This window comes from Eleutherodactylus coqui, chromosome 5 (genome assembly GCF_035609145.1).
Source record: "Eleutherodactylus coqui strain aEleCoq1 chromosome 5, aEleCoq1.hap1, whole genome shotgun sequence".
NCBI lineage: Eukaryota > Metazoa > Chordata > Amphibia > Anura > Eleutherodactylidae > Eleutherodactylus > Eleutherodactylus coqui.
This window is the reverse complement of record NC_089841.1, coordinates 16,373,919-16,392,377: the sequence shown is the minus strand read 5'-3', so window position 1 is coordinate 16,392,377 and position 18,459 is coordinate 16,373,919. Positions and strand designations below refer to the sequence as shown.

The 18,459-nt window shown below is 46.1% G+C and overlaps 1 protein-coding gene across 1 annotated transcript in view; it reads right to left on the bottom strand.

Moving 5' to 3' along the window:
* Nucleotides 1–18,459, bottom strand: part of LOC136628705 (zinc finger protein 665-like) — an 841,644-nt gene that overhangs the window by 588,889 nt on the left and 234,296 nt on the right. The gene's annotated exons all lie outside the window — the stretch shown is intronic.

Below are 18,459 nucleotides of genomic sequence, written 5' to 3'. Positions count from 1 at the left end.
GCTCAGAATTACTCTCGGCAACCTTAAATAGGACAATGTCCTCAAAAATAACAGCACAGGCAACAAATAGGAGAAGTTCAAAAACATCCTAAATACCTCATGGGAGCAGTTCATACACATCAAAAATAAAAGAAACCATATATGATGGACAGCGCTCCACCAATCTCCACACCCTGTGCATAGAAAAGGGAACTGGACTTACCCGGCGTCAGTGGGGTGACCATGGACTAGGTCCCCCACTGACCCCACCATGTCCTGGATAGCGTATATCAAATCCACATATGATCCACGTGTCTATTCTTTATATCCTGAAAGAACAGGAGAGCCGTATAGAACGTATAGAATTAAACAAAAAATGAACAGAAAAAGGGGCTCAGCACTCCAAAGGGAAGACCCAATGTAATCCTCTGAATCAACAGTAATAGTGTTTATTCCTTAATAAAATAGTACAATGTGTTTCGACTTTCTCAAGTACAATAAACTTACACTTTTTTCACCTATCTATTTAAAATTTAAAAACTTAGACACTCACTTAGCTGCGAGCCTCCAATCGCCTGCATGGTCGCGTTCGATCAGTGCGGCCCCCTACATTTTTGGGTTCGGGGCAGAGCGGGTGACATAATCACGTATGCTGGAGCACAATGCCCATAACATATGGAACGCACACGTCACCAAAAGACATACGTCACCACATCCCAGCTCCATTGTACAGAAACGATATTTCCACTTCAAGTGTAAAATGTTTTTATAACCTTATATATCACATTCATATAGAAAAAACCTTTAGCAACTCTTAAAAAACTCCTAACCATATTATTATATTTTTTTCCCCACATACATCGGCAGTACCCAAAAAGTAGACCTATAAATATATATATATAATGATGATGATGGTATGAGTACTTTTGAATTTAACGATGAGATATGTAGGGAGGACTAGCAATGCCCTTAGAACTTGGGTATCGAGACATAAAAGCAACATAAAAAAAGGCTTTGTGAAACACAGCGTATGACGGCATTTTAGTATTTGTTATGATTGTGACCCTTCCCTTTTAACCCCTTAAGGACCAGGTTGTTTTGTACCTTAAAGGAGATGTCCCGCGCCGAAACGGGTTTTTTTTTTTTTAAACCCCCCCCCCGTTCGGCGCGAGACAACCCCGATGCAGGGGTTAAAAAAACCACCCGCACAGCGCTTACCTGAATCCCGGCGGTCCGGCGTCTTCATACTCACCTGCTGAAGATGGCCGCCGGGATCCTCCATCTTCATGGACCGCAGGGCTTCTGTGCGGTCCATTGCCGATTCCAGCCTCCTGATTGGCTGGAATCGGCACGTGACGGGGCGGAGCTACACGGAGCTACACGGAGCCCCATAGAGAAGAGGAGAAGACCCGGACTGCGCAAGCGCGGCTAATTTGGCCATCGGAGGGCGAAAATTAGTCGGCACCATGGAGACGAGGACGCCAGCAACGGAGCAGGTAAGTATAAAACTTTTTATAACTTCTGTATGGCTCATAATTAATGCACAATGTACATTACAAAGTGCATTATTATGGCCATGCAGAAGTGTATAGACCCACTTGCTGCCTCGGGACATCTCCTTTAAGGACCAGACAATTTTTAGGGATTTTACCCATGTGGCGGTTTTACTGCTCTATTTTTTTTCCTTTAGCTACCAAAATTATTTTTGCTGCGTTTTTTTTCCCGTGTCATATAGGACTATTTTTTTAATATCTTTTTCACTGACTTTTTTCCCGTTTTTTAGTTTTATTGGGGGTAAAATGCTAAAAAAAATGATTTTTTTAACATTTATACTTTTTTTAAAAATAATTATTTTTATATTTACACTAAAATAAAGTATGGAAATGGGTTCCTCTATTTATTTCGGACGTTTTGATATATAGTATGTATGGTTTTGGTTCACAGGGCGCATACGGTGACGGTTTTTGTTGGCGTCTGCTTTGTGTTATTCTCTTTCTTTTGTATGTATTGTTATTTTTTTGAGTTATTTTGTCTTACTGATGTATGTAATTGTGTTTTTTACTATCTGTGTCCCCCATGACGTCATATAAGACCTCTGGGGGACACTCACTTTTTTTTTTTTTTTAACTTTATTTGACATTTTCCCCTCTGTAGCTGGGGCGTCCATAGGATCCCCAGTTACAGGGGAAAGCAACCCCTGTGGTGAGATTAGTCACCTGCAGAGCTGCCAGGGTCTAAGTCTGACCCTCCAGTTCTGCAGTAGCAGGGAATCCCAGGAGGTCACATGACCCCCCGAGGCTCCCGTAGTGAAAGAACTTCTTACTTTCACTTTGCCCAGACAGTGCTCATTGAGCACTGTATATTGGGGAAGCAGAAGGCAGGAAGGGTTAAAAACCCCTCCTGCCTTCTGCTCCGGGTTATCAGCTGTCACTAACAGCTGATAACCCGCTCCTGCCTCTGACTGATTGCAGAGGCAGGAGACTTAGAGCACCGCCGTATTTTTACGATCGGTGGTCCTCTAAGCCCAGGACCAGCCGCCGTATATATACAGTGGCTGGTCGTAAATGGGTTAAAGTGACCCCACTGGAACGTTTATCCACTAAATCTATCAACAACCTCCGAGTTAAGGAGATGTATTGGATTTTTAAATTAAATACGTTGGTGCCGAATGGGTTAAATGAAGTACTCGAGAAGTTCTAGATTAGAACTCACTATTATTATTAAAATAAATGTTTAGATATTTATGTGTTAGTTTAGGTATATAATGAGTTTTGCATATATATTTGTTTGGGCAGTAAGTGTACATATGGATATATATTAGGGTATTTAATAACACTGATATATTAAGAAGAAAAATAATTTTAGTGCTTATATTTATTTTATTATAGGATGAAGTTTTTATTAGCAAATATTTATATATATTTATAGGTCTACTTTTCGGGTACTGCCGATGTATGTGGGTAGAAAATATAAGCTTTTTAGGAGTTTTTTTAAGAGTTGCTAAAGGTTTTTTTCTATATGAATGTGATATATAAGGTTATAAAAACATTTTACACTTGAAATGGAAATATTGTTTCTGTACAATAAAGCTGGGATGTGGTGACGTATGTCTTTTGGTGATGTGTGCGTTCCATATGTTATGAGCATTGCGTTCCAGCATACTTGATTATGTCACCTGCTCTGCCCCGAACCCGGAAGTGAAGGGGGCCGCGCTGATCGAACGCGACTATGCAGGTGAATGGAGGCGCGCCGATAAGTGAGTGTCTACGTTTTTAAATTTTATATAAATAGGTGAAAAAAGTGTAAGTTTATTGAACTTGAGAAAGTCGTGGTTCTTGCGACAAAACGTGTTGTACTATTCTATTAAGGAATAAAGACCATTACTGCTGATTCGGAGGATTACATCTGGTCTTCCCTTTGGAGCTCCGAGACCCTTTTTTCTGTTCACTTTTTGTTTAATCAAAAATATAAGAACTATGAATAAAAGGAAACCAATGCGACTCAACAAGACTGTAAGTGGGCAATAAGTGAAAAAAAGAAAGCGTGTAAATTACTAAGACAAGAAGGCAGTGAAGAAGTGCTAAAAGCATACAGGGAAAAAACTAAATATATAAGGAAAAGATAAAAACACCCAAGGAGGAGGCAGAAAGACTGATTGCCAAAGAGAGCAAAAATAATCCTAAATTATTTTTCAGTTATATAAACGGTAAAAAGATTTGCTCTAAAAGCACTGCCCCTTTAACAAATAATGTAGGAGAAACCATAGAAGATGGAGAGAAGGTGAATCTATTAAATGTTTTTTTCTCAAGTACATTCACAAAAGAAAAAGAAATGTCACATGAGATGCAAGGGGATAAAATGAACCCCCATTAAATATCCCCTGCCTAATGCAGAAGGAAGTGCTGAATTGGCAAAAATGATTAAAATCAACAAATCGCGTGGCCCAGCTGGAATGCACCCAAGGGTTCTAAGGGAATTAAGTGATGTGATAGACAAACAACAATTTCTTATATTTAGGGACTCTTTTGAAACCAGGGTGGTAATATACAAAAAGGGGTCAAGAAGAAAGCCTGGTAACTACAGGCCGGAAAGTCTCACTTCAATAATTGGAAAAATATTCAAGGAGTTTCTGAGAGATGCCATCCTGAAATACCTCAAGGAAAACAGTGATATAACTCCTCATCAGCATGGGTTCATGAGGGGTTGATCATGCAAAACCAACTTGATCAGCTTTACAATAAAGTAGGTTAGTGTCTGGACCTGGGAGAGTCTATTGATCTCGTATATCAGGATTTTTTAAAGCATTTGACACCTTGCTGCATAATAGGTTAATATTAGAGATGAGCGAGCACCAAAATACTCGGGTGCTCGTTGCTCGAGTCGAGCTTTCTGTGATGCTCGAGGGTTCGTTTCGAGTAACGAACCCCATTGAAGTCAATGGGCGACTCGAGCATTTTTGTAGATCGCCGATGCGCGCTAAGGTTTTTATTTGTGCAAATCTTCAAAACCTACGAAAGTGATGGAAACGACACAGATACGGATAGGGCAGGTGACGTGCAACATGCTGGGCTGCATCTCAGGCTCCCAGGTCCCACTATTAAGCCACAATAGCGGCAAGAATGCCCCCCCCCCCCCAACAATTTTTACTTCGGACAAACCCTCATTAGCAAGGCACACCTTAGCTAAGCACCACACTACCTCTAACCAAGCACAAGCACTGCCTGCAGGACACACCGCTGCCTCTTCTCCTGGGTTACATGCTGCCCAATCCCCCTGCAAGACCCTGCATCCGCAGCGCACAGAAAAGTATCCCTGCGCAGCCTTCAGCTGCCCTCATGGCACACGCTGGCTGCATAATCACACCACCCTCATGTCTATTTCTAAGTGCATCTGCGATGAGGAGGAACCGCAGGCGCACACTGCAGAGGGTTGGCAGAGCCAGGTAGCGACCCTCTTTAAAAGGGGCGGGGCGATAGCCCACAATGCTGTAGAGAATTGATGAGAAATTGACGTTTGATCTTCATTTCAATCCTGTGCCACCTCCGTAAGGAGCTGCAAACGTGGGCATGAGTTACATAGCTATGGGGAATCCATGTGCCCACACAGTATTCATTCTGTCTAGGTGTCGCATAGCTCAATCGACACCGCAAGGGGAAAGCTATCTGCACTCTGCCCCCTACCCAAGTCAGTCAGTGTCTTTGTGCCAGACAGATCAAACACCGCGATGGGAACTAAGTGTGCACCAACAGCATAGGTGGGTCCTAGGCAACCCAAGACATGAACAATAAATAAATCAGAGCGGCCAAACATGGCAGACTTGCACCGCACCGACGACATAGGCCACGGCCCACAGCTTCAGCAATCGTAGGCATGAAACGGACTTTGATGCTAGTTCATCTGCGACGGGCTCATTAAATCAGTTAGCTTTCCTTTCACCGCTCCACAGCCCCAACCTGGCGTACTTGCACTTCCGCCGGGACATAGGCCTCAGCCCACACCCCCAACAAACGCGGGTATGAAGCAGACTTCGATGCTAGTTCATCTGCGATGGGCTCAGTAAATCAGTTACGTTTTCTTTCCCTGCTCCAATGACTGGATTAGCAAGGAAAAAGTTGCACAGCCCCAACCTGGCGCAGTTCCCCTGGGACATAGGCCTCGGCCAACAGCTTCAGCAATCCTAGGCAGGAAGGGGACTTTCACTGCACGCAGGACATAGGCCTCTGCACAAACCCTTAGCAATCGCGGGCCTAGAGCGGACTCCAATGCTAGCGTAGCTGTGAACGTCCCATTAGCGCTGTATCGCTCCTCTTGTTTGTCCCAATGCAGTGCCCCGGATAGCTGAGATAAAATACAGGTTGGCTTCGGCCCACACCGCATGCCCTAGTCAGTCTGGCCTTTTTTCATAGTCACAGGCAGGTACAAGTCGCTATGGGAAGTCTGTGTGCACCCACAGCACGGGTGGCTCCCTGGAACCCACCGACAGTACATTAATAAATCCCATTGCAGTGCCCTGGATAGCTGCGGTTGCGTGAGACGAAATACATGTTGGCTGCGGCCCACACGCCATGCCCTAGACATTCTGGGTTATTTTAAAAGTGCCAGGCAGGTACAACTCCGCTATGACAAGTCTGTGTGCACCCGCAGCATGGGTGGCTAGCAGAAACACACAGACGGTACAGAAAGAAATCCCATTGCAGTTCCCCGGATAGCTGCGGTTACGTGAGAGGAAATACATGTTGGTTGCGGCCCACACGCCATGCCCTAGTCAGTCTGGGTTGTTTTTCGGGCCAGATAGGTAGAACACCCCGATGGGAAGACTCAGTGCACCCATAGTTTACACCCCTGTAATATTCCTGTAGCAAAGGTATAAGCTGACCCCAGTAATATTTATGTTGCAGAAGTCTAGGGAGACCCAAGTAACATTTCCTTAGTAACAGTATAGACAGACCCCAGTAACATTTCATTAGCAGCAGTAAAGGCAGACCCCAGTAACATTCTTGTAGCAGAAGTATAGGCAGACTCCTGTAACATTTACGTGGCAGCAGTATTGGCAGACCCCAGTAACATCCTTGTGGCAGCAATATAGGCAAACCCCAGTAAAATTAACCGGGCAGCAGTATAGGCAGACCCCAGTAACATCCTTGTGGCAGCAGTATAGGAAGACCCCTGTAAGATTTACGTGGCAGAAGTATGGGCAGAGCCCTGTAACATTCAAGTGGCAGCAGTATAGGCAGACCCCTGTAACATGTAAGTGGCAGCAGTATAGGCAGACCCCTGTAACTTTCTTGTAGCAGAAGTATAGGCAGGCAGGCAAACCCCAGTAAAATTTCTGTAGTAATAGTATAGGCCAACCTCTGAAACATTGGGATACCATGAGCGTAGTAGGCAAAGGACGGAAAAATTAGTTGGATAAGAGTGTAGGCGTGCGCCCCAAAATTAGTGTACCAAGACTACAAGTGTACCTCTGAAAAATGTATCAACCGAGAGGGCAGGTGAAAGATACAGCTCACTGTTGCTTAATTTGTAACAGAGCCTGGAGGCAGCCCTGTTGAAAAAATTGGTTCATGTTACAGTCTCAATAATTTTGAAACTTTGAAAAATTGTAAAAAAAATTGGTAGATGTAGATGAGCCTTTTGGGCCGCAGAAAAATTGGCCGTTCAACGCGATGACATGTTGTTTCTGGAGGAGGAGTAGCAGGAGAAGGACTAATGTCAGAGACAGATTGACAAAGATAAATGGCCCATTTTTACGGTGATAGAGAAGAGTGCTTTTATCTGCGGTTGCAGCAATAAGATTCTTTAGGTTCCGCTGCTCTCCGCCGGTGGAGAAGAGAAGTCTGGGGAAATCCAGGCTTTGTTCATCTTTATAAGGGTAAGCATGTCGGCGCTATCAGTTGACAGACGGGTATGCTTATCCGTGATGATCCCCCCCAGCAGCACTAAACACCCTCTCCGACAAGACGCTAGCCGCAGGGCAAGCAAGCACCTCCAGGGCATACAGCGCAAGTTCGTGCCACGTGTCCAGCTTTGACACCCAATAGTTGTACGGAGGAAAGGCATCACGGAGGACGGTGGTACGATCGGCTACATACTCCCTCACCATCTTTTTACAGTGCTCCCTCCGACTCAGGCTTGACTGGGGAGTGGTGACACAGTCTTGCTGCGGAGCCATAAAGCTGGCAAAGGCCTTGGAGAGTGTTGCCCTGCCTGTGCTGAACATGCTGCCTGATCCCTGCGCCTCCCCTGCTACTTGGCCCTCGGAACTGCGCCTTCTGCCGCTAGCGCTGTCAGATGGGAAGTTTACCATCAGTTTGTCCACCAGGGCCCTGTGGTATTGCATCACTCTCGAACCCCTTTCCTCTTCAGGAATGAGAGTGGAAAGGTTCTCTCTATACCGGGGGTCGAGAAGGGTGTACACCCAGAAATCCATAGTGGCCAGAATGCGTCTAACACGAGGGTCGCGAGAAAGGCAGCCTAACATGAAGTCAGCTATGTGTGCCAGGGTACCAGTATGCAACACATCGCTGTCCTCACTAGGAAGATCACTTTCAGGATCCTCCTCCTCCTTCTTCTCCCCCTCCTCATCCACAGGCCATACATGCTGAACAGATGGGAGGCAAGCAGCATGGGTAGCCTCTGCAATGGGCCCAGCTGTCTCTTCCCCCTCCTCCTCCCCCTCCTTCTCCTCCAAAACGCGCTGATATATAGACATGAGGGTGCTCTGACTATTAAGCGACATACTCTCTTTCCCCGTCTCCTGTTCCGCAAAGCGTTAGCCTTTATGCTTTGCAGCGCACTTCTCAGCAGGCATAGCAGAGGAATGGTGACGCTAATGATTGCAGCATCACCGCTCACCACCTGGGTAGACTCCTCAAAGTTTCCGAGGACCTGGCGGATGTCTGCCATCCAGGCCCACTCCTCGGTAAAGAATTGGGGAGGCTGACTCCCACTACGCCACCCATGTTGGAGTTGGTATTTCACTATTGCTCTACGCTGCTCATACAGCTTGGCCAACATGTGGAGCGTAGAATCACACCGTGTGGACACGTCACACAGCAACCGGTGCTTTGGCAGGTTAAACCGATGTTGCAGGGTCCTCAGGGTGGCAGCGTCCGTGGTAGACTTGCAGAAATGTGCGCAGATGCGGCGCACCTTGCCGAGCAGGTCTGACAAGTGTGGGTAGTTTTTCAGAAACCGCTGAACCACCAGATTGAAGACGTGGGCCAGGCATGGCACGTGTTTGAGGCTGCCGAGCTGCAGAGCCGCCACCAGGTTACGGCCGTTGTCACACACGACCATGCCTGGTTGGAGGCTCAGCGGCGAAAGCCAGAGGTCGGTCTGCTCTGTCAGACCCTGCAACAGTTCGGAGGCCATGTGCCTCTTGTCACCTAGACTCACTATTTTCAGCACGGCCTGCTGACGCTTGCCCACCACTGTGCTGCCGCGCCGCGCCACAACGACTGCTGGCAATGCGCGGCTCACATTTCTTAATTGAGAGCCAGAGGTTGCGTAGGAGGAGGAGGGGGAGGATTTAGAGGAGGTGGCATAGACCGCCGCAGATACCAGAACCGAGGAAGGACCCGCTATTCTGGGTATGGGTAGGATGTGTGCGGTCCCAGCCTCCACCAAATTCACCCAATGTGCCGTCAGGGAGATATAGTGGCCCTGCTCGCTGGTACTTGTCCACGTGTCCGTGGCTAAGTTTACCTTCCCAGTAACCGCGTTAGTGAGGGCACGATTGATGTTGCGGGAGACGTGCTGGTGTAGGGCTGGGACGGCACACTGGGAAAAATGTGGCGACTTGGGACCGAGTAGCGTGGGACCGCCGCCGCCATCATGTTTTTGAAAGCCTCCGTTTCCACAAGTCTGTACGGCAGCATCTCCAGGCTGATCAATTTGGCAATGTGCACGTTTAATGCTTGAGCGTGCGGGTGCGTGGCGACGTATTTGCACTTGCGCTCCAAAGCTTGCGCTAGCGACAGCTGGACGCTGCGCTGGGAGACATTGCTGGATGGGGCCAAGGACAGCGGAGGTGAGGGTGTGGGTGCAGGCTGCGAGGTGCTCGTGCCTGTGTCCTGAGAGGGGGGTTGGATCTGAGTGGCAGGTTGGGGCATAGGGGGAGAGGCAGTGGTGCGATCCAGAGGCGGTGAACGGCCGTCGTCTCACCTTGTGGGGTGCTTGGCCATCATATGCCTGCGCATGGTGGTGGTGGTGAGACTGGTACTGGTGGTTCCCTGGCTGATCTTTGCGCGACACAGGTTGCACACCACTGTTCGTCGGTCGTCCGCGCTCTCACTGAAAAACATTCACACCTTTGAAAACCTAGGCCTCTGCAGGGTGGCTTGGCGCGAGGGGGTGCTTTGGGAAATAGTTGGGGGAGTCTTTGCTCTGGCCCTGCCTCTACCCCTGGCCACCCCACTGCCTTTTCCAACCTGTCCTGCTGCTGCACTTGCCTCCCCCTCTGAAGACTGGTCCTCAGTTGGTTTAGCGAACCAGGTGGGGTCAGTCACCTCATCGTCCAGCGGCTCTTCCTCCGAATCCTCTGTGCGCTCCTCTCTTGGACTTACTGCCCTTACCACTGTGAGGGTATATGTATATATTGCCATATGTTCTTTATGCTTTTATACCTGTATGCAAGTTCTATTCAAAGCTAAAATGAGAAAAACATATGTCGCCTTACATCAGATATTCCAAAGGCCTTGCCAGGCGAAGACAAAATGTACAGCAAAGAAGAACCAGACACGAAGGCCGCGTGTACTTGGCCGTTTTCCCAGAAGCGCCATATCAAGATGTTCAACTATGCATCTGAACTTTCACTGTCTCAGGCCAGAAATCCGGACTTCCCATATATGGTTATGCTGTGAATTTTAGCCAATGAGCCCATCACCCATTTCTAGTGATGAGACCAAAGGGTATAAGATCTCATGTAATCTGTAATAAAGCGTGAAGCGCAGTCATGTCCCCGTGTGAGGAACGATACCAGACCTCCGTGTGGTGTTTTCTTCTTTACCGCCGGCAGCGGGGCAAGTGGGGTGGGCCTGATTGGTGCTGTACTTAGAATTTCCTTGACAATTGGTGCCGAAACCCGGGACGACAAAACCGGAGCCGTGCAGCCCCGTCCACCCGGATCCACGCCACGGAGAAGCCGTCCTGCTGCAAACCGAGCCTGATCAACTCACAGAACTCCAGGTAAGACCAGCATATATTTATGTTGTGTTTTACACTGCGAGTCTTGCAGCAGGAGGGACTATGTGTGTTTTGTGACCGGACGGGTTGGGTTAAGAGTTCTACACGGTAACTCGTGTGGGCTTCGGGTTTGCCGTCATGGACCACTGACCGTGATATGCGAACCAATCGCTCACCCAGAAACTAGTCTGTAGTCTATTTGTACTTTGAAGTCCGTAGTGTTTTTAACGATAGTGGAGATTGTTTGTTGTATCTGTAGAATTTTTTTTTTTTTCCTCTTTCTTTTTCATTTGGTCTCACAGAAGAAGGAACCCTTGGTTGTTTTAGTTGTTAATGGTTTAGCTAAGGAGAGGGATGCACTCTGTGAGACATGTCCCATAGAAGAAGGAACCCTCAGTTGTTTTAGTTGTTAATGGCTTAGCAGAGAGGGATGCACTCTGTGAGATAGGTTCCACAGAAGAAGAGACCCTCGGTTTTAGTTTAGTTAAGTTGTTGATGGTGGAGAGGGATGCACTCTTTGGGACTGGTTCCATAGAAGAAGATGCCTTCGGTTGTTTTGCCATATATAAGGGGTTGACAATTCGGGTCAGAAGGATGCACTCTATGGAGCGTGTTATTATTATTATTGTTGTTCTAATATGCGTAAACCCTTATTAAAGAAGACGGAGCCCTTTATGGGCCGCTGCCGTGCGGATCAGTTGGTGGAGGAGAGACAGGAGTTCCAATGTGTAAAATGTAAAGAAAATTTATGAAAATGTGTAACAAGGACCCGCACGGTAGATTAGTTACATTGGCAGTTAGGTAGGGAGAGAAATATGCGAAACTAAAACAACTCTATTCAGTCTGTGTTTCATATTCCTAGAGAGATAACAGATGTTTTGAAAAGGTGGGGGCTTTCAGACTTCACGTTTTGTTTAGGGTCAAATACAGAGGAAGAAAGACAAGGGGGGCTGAAAGATACCCACGCATTCTAAAATACTTCAGCGTTTAATACAGCATATAATAGTTTCAGTAAATAAGAAAGATAGAATGTCTCAGTCACTCAGCAAACTTTTTTCACATAATTTGTCAAAGATAGCGCTCATTCACAATCTCATCTCAATATAATCATGTACTTTGTAACATCATAGCACTCACCTCAATGTTTTTCAACTGATGTATGTATAACTTTTTTTGTCTGTGCATCTGTATGTACTGGGACACCTTCAAGGGGGGTGACGGAGCAGACTTGAGCGCATGGATGGATGAGAGTTAATGACTGGGGATAAAAGTCCCCCCCCCATGCATGGGACCTTACTTGGTTGAGATGTGGATGCTTAGACTGTTAAGCTGAAATGAAGCTGTGGGAAAAGACGCACGCAGCCAGTATCGAGGGGGTGGAGCTAGATGATGTAATAGTACGTAATGTTTCATCCCTCTTGTCCACAAGGGAGGGGGTGAGGATCTTGAGCAGCTAGTAAAAGTTTTTTTGTTTTGTTTTTTTTTCTCTCTCAAATTTGATAAGACATTGCAGGCAGGATCAGATTAATAATGAATTTGCTTAAAGGAATATCACATTGCAAATATTAATAGGTGATTGTAGATTATTCTGCCCTGATGTAACTCATGTCTCTGTTATTGGTGCTAACATCTTACAGGCCTTATCTGCATCCATCAAATCTTTTTACAATGTTATACTATCTTGAAACCGGGTACTCTTGTTCCAATTGAGTACCCTGGTTTAAAGGGGGGGGGGGGGGAGAAGGCATAGGTGATATAGGTATTGCAAATCAGCCATTTTTAAATTTTTTGCAAGCCATTTTTAAATTTTAAATTTTTTTTTTGCAACAAGATTCTGATCTTTTTGAAATAGAATACCAGCCTGATTGTCTAGCATTGATGCAACAAGAAAATTTAAGTTTTAAAAAAAGTTACTGAAAGCCCTTGTTAACAATGCATATTTTGAGCTGTTTTTTATAGATGGTACCAGGGTGATTGTCGACTCCACACTGGATATGCAGTGGTCACACAACAAGATGTCCTAAAAGCAGAATGCCTCTGCATGTCGCAGCACAAGAAGCGGAACTAAAAAGGCCCTCACTGAGGCGTGTAGAGTGGTGAAAAGTATGACGGCAGACATATACACTGACTCCCGGTATGCATTTGGCATAGCTCATGATTACGGCCCAACATGGGAGGCCAGACAGTTTTTTACCTCAGCAGGACAGCCAATTAAGAATGATGCAGCGGTCTCATGGAGACCCTACTTCTACCTGACGGTGGAAAGCTCACACCAATTCCTACACCGGAGAAACAAGAGGCAACGCCATCACAGGCCACACAGCAAAGGCAGCGGCCCTCAAGCCGTGGAAGAAAGAAGAAAAGAAGAATTTGATAAAAACTTTGGACTTTGATAAAAACTTGGACTTTGATAAAAACTTTGGACTTTGATAAAAACTTTGGACTTTGATAAAAACTTTGGACTTTGATATGCTAAAGACTTTACAGTTACAAGCCAGCAAGGAAGAAAAGGAAAAATGGACTAAAAAGGGACAGCGTATGGTGAACAGTCAACAGCACTTGCCTACCATGGTCCCTGTGCCCCATGATGGCCCAGCTGATGCACGGAAAGACGCACCTCTCAAAAGCAGTAATGATGTCGACGCTTGAACGAGGACGGGTGGCTCCTGGGTTTTCTGTAGCTGCTGCATCATCATTTGTCCAATTTTGCATGATCTTTGCCGTAAGCAACATGGCAGAAGTAAATTTGCCCCATAACACTTGCCTAGACCACTCTACCCATTTCAGGGATTGCAAATTGGCTACATTCAGCTCCCACTTGTTGGGAAGCATGAATATGTGCTTGTTGTTGTTGATTTCTTTTCAGATCGGAGACCTATTCTGTTACCAAAGTAAATAAGCAGGTAACCGCACAGAAGCTCATGAACAAGGTAATCTGCAGATACGGGGTACCGGAAGTGATTGAGTCAAACAAAGGTACACACTTCACAGGTGAAATAATGCAACACATCATGTCTGTTTTGGGTATATTCCAGGCTTTTCACACACCCTACCATCCGCGGAGTAGGGGGAAAATAGATACAAAAGACAATAGAGGAAATGGGCAAATCTTGAATTGAGTGTCTTCCATTAGCTTTTCTTTTCTCCGGAGGGTACATGCCACAGTATCAGAGTTTGGGGAATGATTTTCTTGTTAATTTTGTCATAGGCCTCTCCAAGGAATTGTTGGTAATCCATTCTGCAGTCTCTGCTTTTCTCCCAGGTCCTACAGATGAGTGTCACAATCTAAAACCAGGTGACAGGGTCTATGTGAAAAAGTTTGAGAGAGAAACCCTGTTTGAATGTCCCTACCAGATGTTGCTCACCACCCCAACTGCAGTCAAGCTCGAAAGAAAGCCCACTTGGATCCACACTTCACACTGCAAAAACTCATGATCCTGCATATCCTTTACATGCTATAATGTGGTACAATTCCTCTAACACACATCTTTGACTACTGTACACTAGCCCCGTTTCAGAACAAATTAATACAATCAAATTGCAATATGAAGACTACACTAAGGGTGAGAATCCAACACTGCATCGTGCTAAGAGAGAAGTTGATGCTCCAGGTGGTAACTTTGATCCACATGTATACATAGATGTAATAGAAGTGCCAAGGGGGGTGCCAGATGAATTTAATTCTAGAGATCAGGTTAAAACAGGTTTTGATTTCTTATTTGCTATTGTTACTGTTAATAATAATGTAGATTGGATGAATTATATCTATTACAATCAGCAGAGGTTTGTAAACTACACCAGGGATGCTTTGAAAGGTTTAGCTGACCAGTTAGGGCCCACTGCATCCATGGCCCTAGAGTGGCCCTGGATATGATTTTAGCAGAAAGAGGTGGGGTATGTAACTTCCTGTATGTATATAATCCCTTTGATCAAAAATAGTATGAGAAAGGGACTGGATAATGTGACACCAAAATTTCCCTTGTTTGAAAAAGATGAAGAGCCAGTTCCGATAATGCCAACCACGTACGTTACCAGAAGAATGGAGAGATGTACTAGTACTGTGCCTGCCCCGATCTCATAAGATGGACTGTCAGTGGACTTCCCATTTGCCTAGGGATAGTGCAGAAGACCTTAGGTTCCGGCGAGGGCACACCCTGTGGGGTGTTAACTCGTACAGATAGAGGGTATGGATGCCCAGAAATAAGCCCAGGGAATCCATGGCCTCCTTCTGAGGTGAGGTAGGGATCCCCCTCCTAGGAGTAGGGCCTTACGGGCAGTGGAGAAACCCTGACGCAAGGGAGAGACGACCGAGGAAGAGTGCAAGGTCTGATGCTTGATCTCCATATAAGTTTTTAGGGGGGTTTGTGAGGGTATATGTATATATTGCCATATGTTCTTTATGCTTTTATACCTGTATGCAAGTTCTATTCAAAGCTAAAATGAGAAAAACTTATATGTCGCCTTACATCAGATATTCCAAAGGCCTTGCCAGGCGAAGACAAAATGTACAGCAAAGAAGAACCAGACACGAAGGCCTTGTGTACTTGGCCGTTTTCCCAGAAGCGCCATATCAAGATGTTCAACTATGCATCTGAACTTTCACTGTCTCAGGCCGGAAATCCGGACTTCCCATATATGGTTATGCTGTGAATTTTAGCCAATGAGCCCATCACCCATTTCTAGTGATGAGAACAAAGGGTATAAGATCTCATGTAATCTGTAATAAAGCGCGAAGCGCAGTCATGTCCCCATGTGAGGAACGATACCAGACCTCCGTGTGGTGTTTTCTTCTTTACCGCCGGCAGCGGGGCAAGTGGGGTGGGCCTGATTGGTGCTGTACTTAGAATTTCCTTGACACCACTACCTCACTGATAGACAACTGTGTCTCATCATCATCGACCTCCTCACCCCCGGGAGCTTTCCAAAGGTTGGGCATCGGTCACGACAAACTCCTCAGGTGGGAGAGGAACCATTTTTTCCCAATCAAGGCAGGCCCGAGAACAGTTCCTGGGAGTCTGCCTGCTCAGCAGAATGTGTCATTTTCATGGAGTGAGGAGGCTGGGAGGAAGGAGGAGCAGCAGTGAGAGGATTCAGAGTTGCAGCAGTGGACAGCATAGACGACTGGGTGGTCGATACATTGCTGGATGCATTTTCTGCCATCCACGACAGGACCTGCTCACACTGCTCATTTTGTAATAAAGGTCTACCACATGGACCCATAAATTGTGATATGAAGCTGGGGACCCCAGAAACTTGCCTCTCTACTAATCCCGCAGCAGCCGGCTGCTATTGACCTGGACCAGGAAATCGGCCTGTGCCCACAACCTCACTTGGACCTCCGCGTCCACGGCCACGTCCTCTAGGCCTACCCCTCAGCATGGTGTATTTCAAATACAGCAGACACAGAGCGTTGTAAAAAATTAGGCAATTATTGGCCTGCACTTGGAGGCTGACAGCGGTACTGTAACGCACACTGTAGGCCGAAAAAATTATACGCTTGCCTATAGAAAGGCCAAGCTGGCTGATAAACTCCTGGGTGGCACGCAGTAAACTGCACACGTGCACAGGTAGCCCTAAGGAGGATTTTTTTTCAGATGTTTTTGAAAAAACCAGCAGCCTAGATAGCGTGTATATGTCTTTCCCTCTATCAGCGGCGGTGGGTGCACGCTGTGCGGGAAGTTGATGGGACGCACAGAGCGGTGTAAAAAAATTAGGCGATTATTGGCCTGCACTTGGAGGCTGACAGCGGTACTGTAACACACACTGTAGGCCGAAAAAATTATACGCTTGCCTGCAGAAAGGCCAAGCTGGCTAATAGTGAGCCACTACAACTCCTAGGTGCCACGCAGTAAACTGCACACGTGCACAGGTAGCCGTAAGGAGGAGCTTTTTGGGGGTACTTGTTGACAGGATTCTAGACTAGCACTGTCCCTGCCTCACCAATACTTCCCCTATACTCTGTATAATTGGCTGCAGACTGAGAACGCAATAGTCTGCAGAGTCCAAGATGAAAAAAAAAATGGTGCAAAACTGCTCCCCGCAGCCACAACAGTAATGCACACGGTCACAGATAGCCCTAAGCAAGAGCTTTTTTGGGGTACTTGTTGACAGGATTCTACACTACCACTGTCCCTGCCTCACCAATACTTCCCCTATACTACGTAGTACAGACTGCAGCCTGAGAACGCTATAGTCTGCAGAGCCCAAGATGAAAAAAAAAATTGGTGCAAAACTGCTCCTAGCAGCCACAACAGTAATGCACACGGTAAGATGTGTCCCTAAGAAGGACCGTTGGGGTTCTTGCAGATGCAAACAGTAGCCTAACACTGTCCCTATAGCACCAGCAGCACTCTCCCTAATCTCTGCCAGCGTGTGTCTGAGGCGAGCAGCGGGCGGGACTGCCTTATATACTCAGCGGTCACTTGATCTCGCCAGTCACTCAGTGCAGGGGGGTGGGATAGGGCTGGCACGTCACAGGAGGAAGTTGTAATGCCTTACCTGCATGTCTATTGGCCAGACAATGGCGCAAAACATGCAGGGAAGGAAATGGAATTGACTCGAGTACCGCGTGGTGCTCGTCTCGAGTAACGAGCGTCTCGAGTACCCTAATACTTGAGCGAACATCAAGCTTGGACGAGTCCGTTCACTCATCTCTAGTTAATATATAAATTGAGACAGCTCGGTCCGGGTGAAAACATGATCAGCTGGGTAAAGAACTGGCTTGAAGATAGAAAGTAGAGGGTGGTAATTAATGGTTTATACTCCGATTTAGCCACCATTGCTGGTAGGGTGCCACAGGGTTCAATATTAGACTCCATTCTGTTCAATATATTTATCAACGACGTGATGTAGGGACTGCAGAGTAAAATATCGATATTTGAAGAGGATACAAAATTATACAGGATAATTAATACAGCGGAGGATAATGTACAGCTGCGCATTGACCTATGTAAACTAGGAGCTTGGGTAGAAAAATGGCAAATAAAGATAAACACTGATAAATCTAAGGTTATTCACATGGGCAGGAGAAACGTATATATTCTAAAAGGGCTACTGCAAGGGGAAAAGTGAGATGGAAAAACACCTGGGGCACTAGTTGATGGTAGACTCAATTGGAGCAACCAATGCCAGTCAGCTGCTGCAAAGACAAATAAAGTTTTAGGGTGCATTAAAAAAGTATTGAGATAAAAGATGAGAACATTATTCTTCCACTATACAAGGCACTAGTCAGGCCTCACATGAAATACTGTGAACAATTCTGGACACCAGAACTCAGGAGTGACATTGCATTGCTTGAGGGGGTTCAAAGAAGAGCAACTGAATTGATAAACAGATTGAGAGGACTGGAATACCCAGAGAGGCTATCAAAATTGGGATTACTCAGTCTAGAAAAAAAGATGGTTAAGGGGCGACCAATAACTATGGAAGAATACATAAGGGTGCAATAAAAAGATCTATCCTATGATCTGTTTATACCCAAGACTGTCACGGTAACCTCCCATAAAATCCACAAAAGTGGAGAGGCGCACATACAAAAAAGGAGAAAACCCCCTCAAAATTTTTTTTAGGTGTACAAAAACAATTAGAACTAAGCATGTGCAGTGTAATGGTGGTCAAGACTAAGAGTGTGTCGAAACTTACTTGAAGTGGAGGAAATTTCCCCAAACTAGGGTGGAGGAATTTTCCTCCCTGGGCTCCCAAAGTGTCTGTTGAGGAAGAAATCCACGTCCTGTCAGGATGGAAGATTATGTGCGACGCGTTTCAGAGCAGAAACTGGCTCCTCTTTCAAGCAAA